General features: G+C 41.5%; 1 protein-coding gene across 2 annotated transcripts in view; it reads right to left on the bottom strand.

Annotated features, from left to right (window-relative positions):
• The window catches only part of tmtc2a (transmembrane O-mannosyltransferase targeting cadherins 2a), a 59,008-nt gene that overhangs the window by 45,388 nt on the left and 748 nt on the right, over positions 1-12,872 (bottom strand). The gene's annotated exons all lie outside the window — the stretch shown is intronic.

Genomic DNA, 12,872 nt, shown 5'->3' with positions numbered 1-12,872 from the left:
TGGGTTTTATTTATTTATCTATTTTCTTGGATGCACATGGAGCTGGCACCGTCTCACTGTGGTAACCTCTAATCTGACTGAACCGCCATGTTTACGGAGCACAGATTCATATCAGGACAAAGCCTTTGGATGTTTCCTTGGCTCTCATTCGCACGCTTGCTTGCCTTGAATAGCCCTTTCCTTTTAGGTTTGGGCCAACTAATCAAAGTATTGACATAGTCCAAAGCTGCCTGCTGTGTGTTTCTTATCAAAATTAAAGTGGGGAGGAAAAAAAAGAAGAAGAAGCAACGAATAGATCATAAAAAAAAACAGGCTGTGTGTTTATCAGAAGCAAGGCATGCATTATTCAGTAACCTTGAGCCGAGTACAGCAGATTAAAAAGATGAAAAATAATAAACTGGCGCGTGGCGTGGTGGATGCTACATCAAAAACACATTGCATTCTTGTCGTAACCCAACATAAAAGCGCTATTAACCCTCCGCGCGGGCTTTTAACAAAAGTCATTGATCCATGAATATCAAAATGACACAGTGAAACAAATTACACCCTGGAGATAAATACAATGGCTGGTTTATCTTGGACAGGAAGACAGCTGTTATCGAATGTAGATTTTTCACATTTCGCGATGTTGTGTGTTTCAGAGCTACTTTGGTTAATTCACCTTATCTCCAGCAGGCTCTGGGTACCTGCCATTATGGGACAAGCTGTGCAGAAATGATGAGCACCCACCCCACCCCCTTTGTAAGAGAGACGGGTGAGTGGACTATTGAACGGTGCTTTTAAGTGCAGGGCATCATAATTGGAAAATTGGCTTAATTGTTTCCAGAACCTTCCTAGATAATTATGGCGGATAACTAGTTTGAAGCATGATGTGCTCTCTGGTTCTAAAACACAAAGTAATGACCTTCCAAGAGAGCCAAACCTAGAGGAATTGTTTTCTCAATTGGGCAGGAAACGATGGACCACAAAACCCCAAACTGTATGGTGAAACAGGAACTTACATTTGAGCTTAAAACAGCACAACTGTTAAAAAAAACAAAACAACAGATAGGTCTTTTATTTTAAACGAAAATGGCATTTCTCTCCGCCACAAAGGCAACTCCGTATCTATTTGAAGCGATATACTTCATTACGCAACACGCGTTCATCAACCCTTCTGAATCGCCTTGCATTGCGCCATAATAAGAGGACCTAAAAAAAGAGACCTTCACCCTTCCGCTGTCCGTGTTATCTGGTGCGGTTCCATTCTGGAGAGGAAACAGGAAAATGGGAAAGGCTATCTCACTCTGCAGAGTCAGTCCACTGGGACGGCAATGAAATATGAACACACCGTCTTCTAAACAGAATTTGGACGGACGAGAGGACAGATTTAAAAGAAAAAAAAAAACAACAAAAAACAGACAATATTGAATAGACTTTCATAGGTTTTTCAGGGCCGTCACAACTGTTTATGCATTTGCAGTCAAAACAAAAATCTTGGTGTCAAGATTCCGAATTATAAAAACGCCTACGCAAAACTAGGCCTTTACGCATCACCATCAAGTACCACAGGAAAACTTTTCATCATTACTTTAGAAAAGAAGCGTTTCAACTGGAAGTTCAAGGGGGGGGGGGGGGGGGGGGAGGAATACAGAAGCTCCAAATAGCTCCCTGAAATTTTATAAAGTGAATTATGCAAAAAAGAAATAAAACTAAACTCATATTTGTCAAGTGGTTAAGAGTGCTGACTACAGACTGAGAAACGGCTAACAGCGGAGCCAGTGCAGCGCATTTAAAAAAAAAAAAAAAGTGTTTATGTGTAATCTGATGAAAAAATATACCAATGACTTTAAACATGCTGAAGATCGGGTCCAAAAATTCTCCTCCACTCTACTTTCAGGGTCATGATTTAGCCTCTGATATCACGAAGACGCTGCAGGAGAACCAACAGTCTCACTTCATTACAATCCACCTGTCACTAAATACCAAAGACCAAAGGTGTGGACTCAGTCACATGACTTGGCCTTGGGCCAGACTTGAGTCTCGTATATAACGAGTGTGGTTCAGACTCAGTAATATCAACCAAGACTTGAAAATCAGCTTTAACTTAAACATCAATGAAAAAAATGCGTTTGTAAGCCAAACGACAACAAGCCAAAGACAAATGTATACTTCTGTGCCGTATCGTAGGGGTAAAAATGTAAAAGCATGACTGCAGTGTTGTGTCTGGCACGATTCATAGCCTCATATTTCCTCTCACACATTCCCACATGCTCATCTCTACTCTAGCTCCACCTCTACAACATCATGCCATTGCTGAACATAGGCCTGACATACAAATGCCACTTAAGCCGTTGCTCGCCAAGAAGCCAGATTGCAACCCGCATCTTTTCATTCTTTTGCAAATCTAATACATCTGAAATAGCATTGCTTTTGTAAAGAACACGTGTGACTTTAAAGCCCACGTTTCAGGGTTTTACAAAAAAAAAAAACTGACTTGGTCCCACCGAAGTCCAGCACTCAAACGTTGAGAAAAGGTAGTCGAGGCTGTTATTTCATCTCTCTTGAACAAGCAATTCCTCAAGACCTAACATCAACTCTTAATCTGGCCTTCTCGGGTTTTTATGAGGTGAGAAGCACAAACCCAGTCTCCTCACACACTGCGGGTCAGAACAGGACCGACTGCAGAGTACACAAAGTCTTATACACGGGAACGGGTGGAGAGAGTGCTCCGTCAGCTCGCCAATGAATATCCATCGGTTTTGGCGCGCCTGACACAATTATAATTAAGGCACAGCACACTCTCAGTATCCCGTGCTGAGATAAATAGGTCGGATCACAGCTTGAATGGCTCAATCATTTTTATTTTTTTACCTCATATTATCAATATTTGTCAAACTAATGAGCAGATTTGTGAAACATAAAAACATCTATTTCTCGTCTGGTTGTGAGGAAATGATCCCATCGGCTACACGAGCCTTGAGGGAACAGTTACAGGTGATAACAGCGGGCATCTCGAAAGGTTATTGCAGCACATCTATTCATAGCAATTACATTTTGTGTGTATATACCAAAGTTCAACATCTCAAAAAGGCTTTTCTGGAGACGTCTTAGAATATGGTAAGCATTTGCGAGGTTATAGGAATTATTCACAATTTGGAGAAAAATACACTTAATTGCTTTCTTTCCCATGATAAGATCAGCATTAGTCTCATTTGTGTGCATGAACTAATGCTAGAACTGGGATAAATTTGCTTAAGCAGCTTATACGGCACTTTGAATGCTCACTAATCATCATGAAGGGAAAAAAAAAGAAGAAGCTTTTCTTAAGTTTTTCATGACAACCAGCAGCCAGGCACCGCAATTCGACAAAAAAAAAACCCTGTACCTTGTCCACGTTTGACTTTAGCCTTTTCCTACTGTATGTGTACGCGAACGTAAAGGTTCCTGAAAGGCACTTGTCACAAACTTGTTGGAACCATGTCCCTTTTAAAGTGTGGAATATAGTTAAGGACTGAGTTTGGATATTCAGTTGTGTTTTATTTCTCTTGCTCCTTTTTGGGCTCCAGTCAGTTCCTGATTAATTTTGAAAGTATTTTCCTCTTGTGTCTTCATTTGCTTTACGTTTCCTGTCGCCCTCTGTTTCCCGCCTTTCCTCACTCTCTCACCTGAGTCTCGACAGTTCGTAAGTCTTCGTCAGTCACAGCCACGTCCCACGTCTCTCTTAGCCAATCAGCTCCTTCCCTGCACAGGTGATTTCACACCTGTAACTAGTTGTGTCATGAGTTGAGTTTATATTTTAGTCTCGTTGGCTTCTGGAGTTCTTGTCAAGGCCTCTCGTCACCTTACCTGTTAGCCTCCCAGGCTGAAGGCTTACTCTGGGTTTAACTGTGCTTTCAACCATTTCCCATTACAGGCAAAAGTTAAATATTAGTGGGTGTTAGCAAGGTTTTTGGCCAGTGACAAAGGGTCTTAACACAGCCAATCTGAGGGGTTACACTACGCCAATAATCTCCTAGCTCTGACTCCATAACACAGAAAATGAGTGGAACTGTACCCTTGGAAAAAAGCCAATACCCCTGTCAACAGGTTGTTATTTGACCAAAAATGTGATACCGATTCAACCTTTTCCCATGACGGACAAAAGCCAGAAGTGAGCTGGGGTTAGCATTTATTTAGTTTTTTTAAAATTTGCCCCATGAAAAAGGGGCTTCAGACAGCCAAGCTAAGCCATTAAGCGATGCTAATCTCCTGTCAGTGGCTCCATAATTAGCACTGACGATGACGGTGCTGATATCGTAATCTTGAAAAACAAAAGCTAATAGTTTGACCCAAGATTTGATATCGATGAAATCTTTTTCCATCACAGACAAAAGTCATGTTAGCGCGTTTTTGTTGTTGTTGTTTTTTTTTTTGGTGAGGGGAAGAAGGGCTTGAAAAGGGCGAGCTGAGTCATCATGCTACGCTAATCGTCTTGGCACGGAAAGTGACGGTGATATCATACGCAGCAAATGTCAAACTATTCCTTTACATTTAACCTCCATAAACAGAGCAGTAGCATCACGGGTTTATTGAGGCACCTGTTTGAGAACTACAAATCTTCAGGCTGCAGTGAAATTCGAGTGCTTGGTCAAGTGGCAAAAAAAAAAAAAAAAACCCAAAAAAACTCTACGTTTTGAGTTCTGACAGCTGTCATGGGCAACTGACAGGAACAACAAAAATCTCCTCAGTCATTGTTAGTTGATACACAATACCTATCGATTACAAAAAAGTGGCTGGCCAGGATTGGTATGTGTTTGGTGTAGTGTTACGCCACTTTAAGATGTTTTAGAGGTCCACCTTGTAGCGAGGAACCCTGCTTCTAAGTGTAATCTAATACCACAAAAAGGAGCTTGACAAAGCTGTTTAGTGGTAGAAATTCAACCCCATGCTGCTGCTGAACACACATGAAAGATCTCAGGTAGTGAAAGACAAGATTCACACGTATGCAGTTGCCCAGATCGGAAACACATGATGTTTTCAGCACTGAATCTGCGGTTCTGAGTTCATTCTCCCAAACCTAGCATGGGTGTTGTATGTTTTCAGCTTTGGCATGGGATTCTTGCAGGGCACTGGCGTACTTCTAAGTCTGGTTGTCCATGGATACCAGTGTTTTGGGATGCACATATGCAGGATGGGTCGTGGGAGTGAGGTTTGGCCGTCATTTCTTGGCAGACGGGTGGGTCGGCAGCGGCCTGCGAAATGAGTGGGCCAGCCAAGGGTTAGCGGCAGCAGCCGCCTCGACCAGCCTCATGCATCACTGGGATTCAATGGGACAAGGAGTGACGACCAATAAATAAACAAGGTCGTTTCTTGTCAATGGATGGACAACGGGGCGAGGCAAGGGTGGTATGATGTGTTGTCATGCTGCAGCTCTCATTAACCTCATTCCTTGATGTCCTGACAACTATTTCCACTGAGTACCATTCCAGTCACCACAATAAAACATGGAAATCTCTTCAAACCATGGGTACATATAATTTCTCAAACCCCAAAAAAAAGAAGAAGAGTTGTTTCAGACAAGCTGCACAAGCACGTTTCATGTGCCTAAACTAACTTCGACCTCAACCGTGGAATTGGCGCTTTATTAAACCTTTTTCAAGAGTGAAATTTAGAGTGGCCCTTTCTGTTTCAAAGAGCTGATATCTGCTGTGGTACGGAGTGATACGGTGCACGGCAAATGCAGGAATACATGTGAACGCATATTCATTTCTCATTATTTGGGGAGTCAAATTTTTTATTTTCGTAACCCCATCCGCAGCATAACAGGCCGAGCTTCAGAGCTGCCGTTGCTCCGATCTCTCAGCATGGAAGACGCGCTGACACAAATCTACAGAAGGTTAAGACCGTCTATTATTGGACGACTACCTTTACACAACACCACTTCAATAAATCCGACGTATCTTTGCAAGCAAGGACTTAAGAAATCAAGTGATCAGATTTGCTTTTTACGCCTCCGCACCTGCCAATGCTGTAGGCCTGAGGTATTACAGTTTTGGTTGTCCATCTGTATGTCCTGATTTTCGTTTTTTTATCTTTGGCTTTTTGTTGTTTTCTTGAAGAGTTTGGTGGCCAAGGTCAATGTGTCAGGGACAATACAAATGCATATAACCACGACACTCTATTCCTAGTTGAATTTTGGGTCAATCCTTCATATCATTTAGTGAAGTTTTCTTGTTTAAAAGTGTCAGAACTCACGACAGGCAACATCCCTGAGGATTTCTAGCTGGGACACTGACTGAGAGAGAAGTCTTCAGCACGCTCACAAAGTTTCTGAAATTTAGATTTTTGGAGGAAGAACATGTTTGTTCCATTATTTATTACATAAAAGATTTCTGATAAAAGCCTGCCTTATTCATGCCTCACTACGCTGTCATTAAAAAGAACAGGCCGTGTTTCTAAAGGCTGGAGAACATCCCAGCGCCCAGTGATTAGAGCGGTCTTTACTTTTCATCAGCTGTCTATAGAACATCGGCTGCCATTTTCATTTCTCAAACATTGAAGCAGACAACATTGTTAACCCAGACAGAGATTTTAATTCACACCATTCAACACTCGGTGTTCCCCAAGCCCTCATTTGTGGCTTTAAAGTACTTTCAAAGCCACAACATCTGCAAACTTGTCCACAGGCTTAGGTGGCTTAAATCAGCATGTAATCGAGATGAGACACTTTCTTCTGTTCTTTGACGGTTTCAAGACCTCCAGCCCCCCCACCCCCCACCAAAAAAAAGATCTAAACAGGCCACGGATTGCAAAAATAAGACATCAATGGCAGAAAGCTTTTTATGGGCGATGAATAAAAACATATGTTAAAGCTTTACAGTTGGATACTGCGAAAGATGGCGACATCATGCCAAAAGTGCATGTTTTTTTCACCCCATGAAACCACACTTTCTTTTTTACGCCGTTTCTCCTTGAAAACGCATCGTCCTCGATTATTCATAAACACTTTCCACCAGCCATCCTCAGCCCATTGTTCTCTTTTATTTCTCTACTTGTAGTGTCCATTTCTCATTCCTCTTGACAGACGCAAAACGTTTTCACACCGAACTTAATACGCGCTACACACACACACACACGACTCAGTCACTGTACACATTCGTTTCTTTGGCCTACATCTTCTATCAATATTTATCTGCTCCGAGCACATATTCCAACTTAAACAGCCTCAACACAACTAGGGAAGGTTTGAGATAATTATTCCACGAGAGGCTCACAGATTAATGACAACATTTACTATAGTGGGCTTTGACAGCCAGAGGAGACAATTATGAGAAGTTATGGGACCTGATCTGAATGCTACGCACAGGGAAACGCTGTAATTTCATTTTCCAATTGGAAAAGTGCTCGACTGTACAGCGATCGACGCATCTCGACTGCAATCTAGAAAACTCAATCGGTCCTGTTTCCTTTCAACTGTCAAGCAGAGAAAACTCCGGAAATATCACAAACATAAATGTAAATTGGGCACGATTCAATCAGTTGCTTGAGATTGAATAAACTAGACAATGAAATGTGTATTTTTCATCAAAATTTCAAAAGGTTCCTTGAAAAAAAAAAGACCCACAAAAAACTCAGCTCAAGCAAGAACAGCAGCTTTTCTTATGCTAGATTTAGGGACTTCTGTGCCCATTGTGTTGTTTCCGTCCATTTTTGTGAGTGATACATGAAAATGCACATCGGCTGCAAAACAGTCATTCAAATACTGACAGTGCATGAGTTTCTATCTGGCTATTTTTTATGCGCATAAAAAGGCAGAGCGAACCCCCCCCCCCCCCCCCCCCCCCCGAAAAATTCCAATTAGTCTCAAAAACAGATGAATGCAAAAAAAACAGATTCGGCTGACGAATAACGATACTGCATCCTCCTCTTCTATGGTTTTTGACAAGGAAAACTGCAGCTTTTCTCGATCAAGGATGGCAGTAAATTAGCTGTCATCATGTATCAAAATGCTACCACCAGAGCTAACGGTGAGTGATACATTTCGGAGAATCTGAAGAATGTGGAAATTTACTTTTAACAATCATGGCCTAAAACAAAAACTACATTAATTTAGCCTGGGGTTTGGAAACTGGTTACCAAGGTAGCATGAGGTTTTAAGATTTAAGCCTTAGCAGTGCAGCAGTTGGATGAGGATGAAACAGTTGACTATTGGAAAACTAGTTTGGTTAAAAAATAAAAAAAGAGAGGGGGAAAAAAAAGTTTATGTAATACTCTTATGCAATATCTATAATACTGTTGATTTTTTTTTTTCCATTTCTTATTGTGCAATGTTGTAAAGTTAAAGGGGAGGGTGGAGAACGTTCATAAAATTTGTGTCGTACAAGATAAAATGATAGGGAACAGTACAGTATGAGGATACGGAATGTATGAACATCGTGTAATTACATACAATTAAATCAATGTCATACATTGAAGTGGGGGGAAACACGTTTAAAACAAATCACTTCTGTTAAGCTATCAGAATATAGTGTCTTAAGAAACTAGTTATAATCCTAATACAACCTGTTCAACATCACTGGGGGACAAGAAGAAGCCAGAAGCAACCAGACAGACGGTCAAATTTACCGCTTCTTTGAGTTGAAGCTGCAATACTCGTTATTAACTGATCACAGTTTAATTCCAAACATATGGAAAACTGGCAGTTACATAAATGCCAATAAGGACTCAAGAAAATCATCTTTTTTTGTTTTGTTTTGTTTTGTTCCTATAATCCTCTTCATTCCTTGGTTGTTTTAAGCAGATTTTGCATTTTTTCGACTGGATACTATTCTTATTCGAAGGTCCTGGGGGTTAAACTATGAGTGGACCGTACATAAAGAAAAATTCATTAGTGTTTTAACTCAAAGCAACTACGGTTTGAACTGTGATCAAAGGGGCACTTCTTAAAGACAATCCCATACTGATGCATTTATTGGTAAACCTCAAAAACCAAACCAAAAAAAGTACCAGATGTTGCAACTCAAGTACTCTGGGAGTTTCTAAATGTAATGTGGCACTTTTCTTGACTCACGACTCTGCGTCACCTCCGTCTTATTGGTGTGGTGTGTTTAATTGTTTAAACAAGGAGTTAACAAAAGGGAGGTCGGGAGAAATGATTTCCAGAAAGTGAGTTAAGTATCAGAAAATAGGAAGTCATATCTATAATTGTTAGGAAAGTGCATGTAAAGCCACCTCCAGGGATGGAGGAGGGCTCGCAAATCAGTTTTATGTCGAAGGCTGGGAACAGAAAATTTTAGAACCAGGGAATTCCAAACATATTCAGTGAGAGAGGGAATGTGCCAGAGTTGAATTGTTTGTGCCTCTGAAACATGAAGGGGGATGTTATTACTGCAATCCCCAAAGGACCCATCGTGCATTTCTATGTAGCACACAGGGATGTGATCAGGGTCTCATATGTTTCAGGGTGCAGATTTCTGAATGCTGGAAGGCACCGAGGCAGCCAGCTAGCACAACCGTGGCTAACGATACCCATGAGTTTTAATGCCATCTGAAAAAGATGTTTTAATGTAATATTTTAAGAATATTTAATGGATATTCATCTACAAGATTAATTGCAGTCAGATAAAACAGCAAGTATGTTCCAGGAGGTTGTTGAATGTTTGAAAAATGAATATTCTAGATTCCGTTGCTTTAACACCGTCCCCGAAGCATCCTCAGAATTTCGCAGTTTAAATATTGAGTCTTTGTAAAGATTTGAATTAACGGAAATATTATTTGAAATGACAAATCCTCAAAAAAAAAAGGAATTGACCAACCCTGATTAGGAGGAAGAAAAAAAAGAAGAAAAAAAAAGACCAAACAGATAACGTTAGCTGCAATGCTACATCCCCCTGTCATTCAAGCCAATAATCTGAAGCGCAACAGGAAGGCTGTCATAATGTTCTTATATCAAAACACATTGAATAAAATGTCACTGAAAAAACTTTGGCATGATATTTTTGAACTCTATATCCTACTGAACAATAATACAGATCCTGGATTAATGCAGTAGCCACGAGGGTTTGGTCCATACCACAAACGTGTTCATTGTACCTTCGAAGGAGCAGGTTACTTGAGCTCACAACGTCACGTCATCGCGTTAAAAAAACAAAACCATTTTGTCAGATTTTAAGTTATTGCTTTATGTTCAAACCCAACCAATAAACGTCTTTTAACGAGATATGAACATGGTTTGGTGTAGAAGAGTTAGAACCGGCTGTTCAAAGTGCAAGCGTATCCTGAAGAGGAGAATACCTAAAATTTCCAAAAACCATAAAATATATATAAAAAAAAAAAGATTTTCATCATACCTTTTTAAGAAAGCTACTTTGGGAAAAAAATCTTCCTGTAGGAAAGCGAGGAAGAACCTCAAACAGCCCGACTACACACAAATATATGAACCAGTCTTTTTTTTTTTTCACCAAATAACAAAAATGGTCCAGTCCAACTCTTCTCCCAGCTCCCATAAAACGCAACCATTTCACACGCAGAGTCTTTTCATTGGGATTACCTCTGGCCAGCAGAGCACTTGGCTGGGTCTTACATATTACCCAGGAAAAACACTTGACATGATTGGAAAAGCAGAAATGCTTCCAGAACATCCTCACGAGTTGGCCTGCATGGACACAGAGGAATTATCTACTTCGCCATCTCGTCTGGGTCAGAGAGAACTGCATGTGACAAGTAACGAGGATTTGATTGTGAAAGAAAGGGGGATGGGGTTGTGGTGAAGGTCAGATAAGATCACCTACGGATGAAAAACGTAAATTTGTCGGGAAGCACAACAGACTAGAATGATTAGCGCGCCTCTCCTCCACTTCAGTCTTCCACTTGCATTAACCTCCTGCTCATAACTCTCCTCTAATCCCTGAGCGAAGCGACAGGGAGCGTACGACTCTTGACCCTGAGAGAGGACGCCGTTTGATGAACGACCCAAAGGGGAAGGTCTGATTGGTATTCTTCTGTCTGAGAACCAAAACGCCAGTGTGTGTGTGAGTGTGTGCACTCCCCTCCCCAAGAGTGTAAACCGTGACTTTGATAGATACACAGCAGTTGGTGGACAGTGAACTTTCACTGATGGGGTGGCGCGTACGGCGAGGCAGGGAGGGAATTGCCGCTGGTAATCCGTCAGCTAAAGGTTTTCTGAAAACCCCTGTGGTGTCACGGCCACGATGAGCAACCACCAGGCTTTTTTTTTTAACTGGGCTGCTTGGCGAGGTGTGATATGACTAAGAGACGGCCTCTCCTACGCCTAATCATCCTCACACACTTTGTCTTAGTCAGCGGTCGCTGATGGCGCTGAAAAGTAAAGATCTTTGACCTTTTAAAAGGGTGTCTGGAGATATCTGCCAGACAGCGACCACTGACCGAGCCGAGCGGACCAAAGGGAGGGAGCGGGGGACTCTGTCTGCTCATTCGTTGGATCTCCAGCGTAACCTACCACATACCTCGCATATCGGCCGCTCTCACCCTGTGACCCTGTGTACTTGATAATGGAAGTCTAATTAGTACAGGTTTCAGGAGCCGGAGACCCTGTCTGCCTACTGTATACACAACAGTTCAGAGCCGGTGAAGGAGTACCCGTCTGGTTACTCGAATCAAGCCCAGATGTGGCGTGACAGCTGCTCGACAAGAACATGAAGAGCAATTATTAGTGGGGAACAGATGCAGGTGCACACCCACTGGAATAATTAGGGTTGTTTTTTTTGTAAAAATATCAGGCGTAAACGCTGTGAAAGAGGTGTGTTGTGCTTGGTGGCTTTTGCCTGTTAGAAGGACTACGGCTAAAACTATACGGCCAATTCCGACCAAACTTGGTAGGCGGGTGTCGTTCCGCTCAAAGAGGAAATTGTTAAATTTTTTGGTCAGATTAGTCACAGCGCCACCTGGTGACAACAACAAATGACAGCTTAGATTTGGCCTGAAGGTGATGGGTGTACATTTTTGTTTAACGGTGTTACCGTGGCCATGCGGCAAACTTTTATATTACATGAGAGAACAAAACTGTGGTCACAAGATTCCACATGGATGGACGTTGCCCCACGGACGGGGGCTGACTTTAAATAATGGCGCCACCTACTGGTTACTGAAAGTAAGTCTGATGTAACAAACACTTGATTTACTTCAAAATGACCCCATCTTGTTTTCACATTATGCACAGCAACATAATACATAGCAAGTACACGATCTTTAGCACCACCTAGTGGACAGAGGAGGAGATAATTACGCCACAGTGCGGCATTAGTCTGCTACTCTTTATGTCATATAATTAGCTTCACCTTTTTTGTTTCAAATTTCTGAATTAGATAACTTAAACATTCTTTTTTTTTTTTTAACCAGATACAATTTCATGGAAAGGGCTTACAAAATAAACGTAGCTAAAATTCCAAAACACCAACAACAAAAAAATGCGTTCATGTTAAATCTGAGCTCGCTCTAATTTGAATTCTTTCTTTCTTTCCCTCGCGCCACTTCTGTCAAACCTGTTCGGTGCAAATCGGCCGTGCAGTTTTTGTCTTGTCCTGCAAACGGAAAAACGAGCAGGTATAAAACGCAACCTCGCTGGCAGAGATAAACAGTCTTATCCATTTTGTTGGGTTTTTTTTTTGTAATCTTTTAAAGGATTTGTAATCAAACAATTAAGTGGAATCTAATCTTTGTGCTTCCAAAAGCCTTTCTGGCTTCCCAAATTGGGATAATAACAGCTTACTATATGAGTAGCAATCGCTCAATCAAATGTGGGCGGCTTCTTCTTCTTCTTCTTCTTCTCCTGCTCCTCAGAGCAGAAAATGTTGACTCCAAACACCCCCCTGCACAGCGCAGGACCTGTGTATTCAGCTGTTTAAATTAGCTTTATCCTCCTGGGTGCAAAG

Source organism: Aulostomus chinensis, chromosome 4, assembly GCF_037954235.1.
Source record: "Aulostomus chinensis isolate RoL2024-O1b breed Wild chromosome 4, RoL_Achi_v1.0, whole genome shotgun sequence".
In the NCBI taxonomy this organism is placed as follows: Eukaryota; Metazoa; Chordata; class Actinopteri; order Syngnathiformes; family Aulostomidae; genus Aulostomus; species Aulostomus chinensis.
The sequence above is the reverse complement of the archived record's forward strand: the minus strand, read 5'-3'. Positions and strand labels throughout refer to the sequence as shown.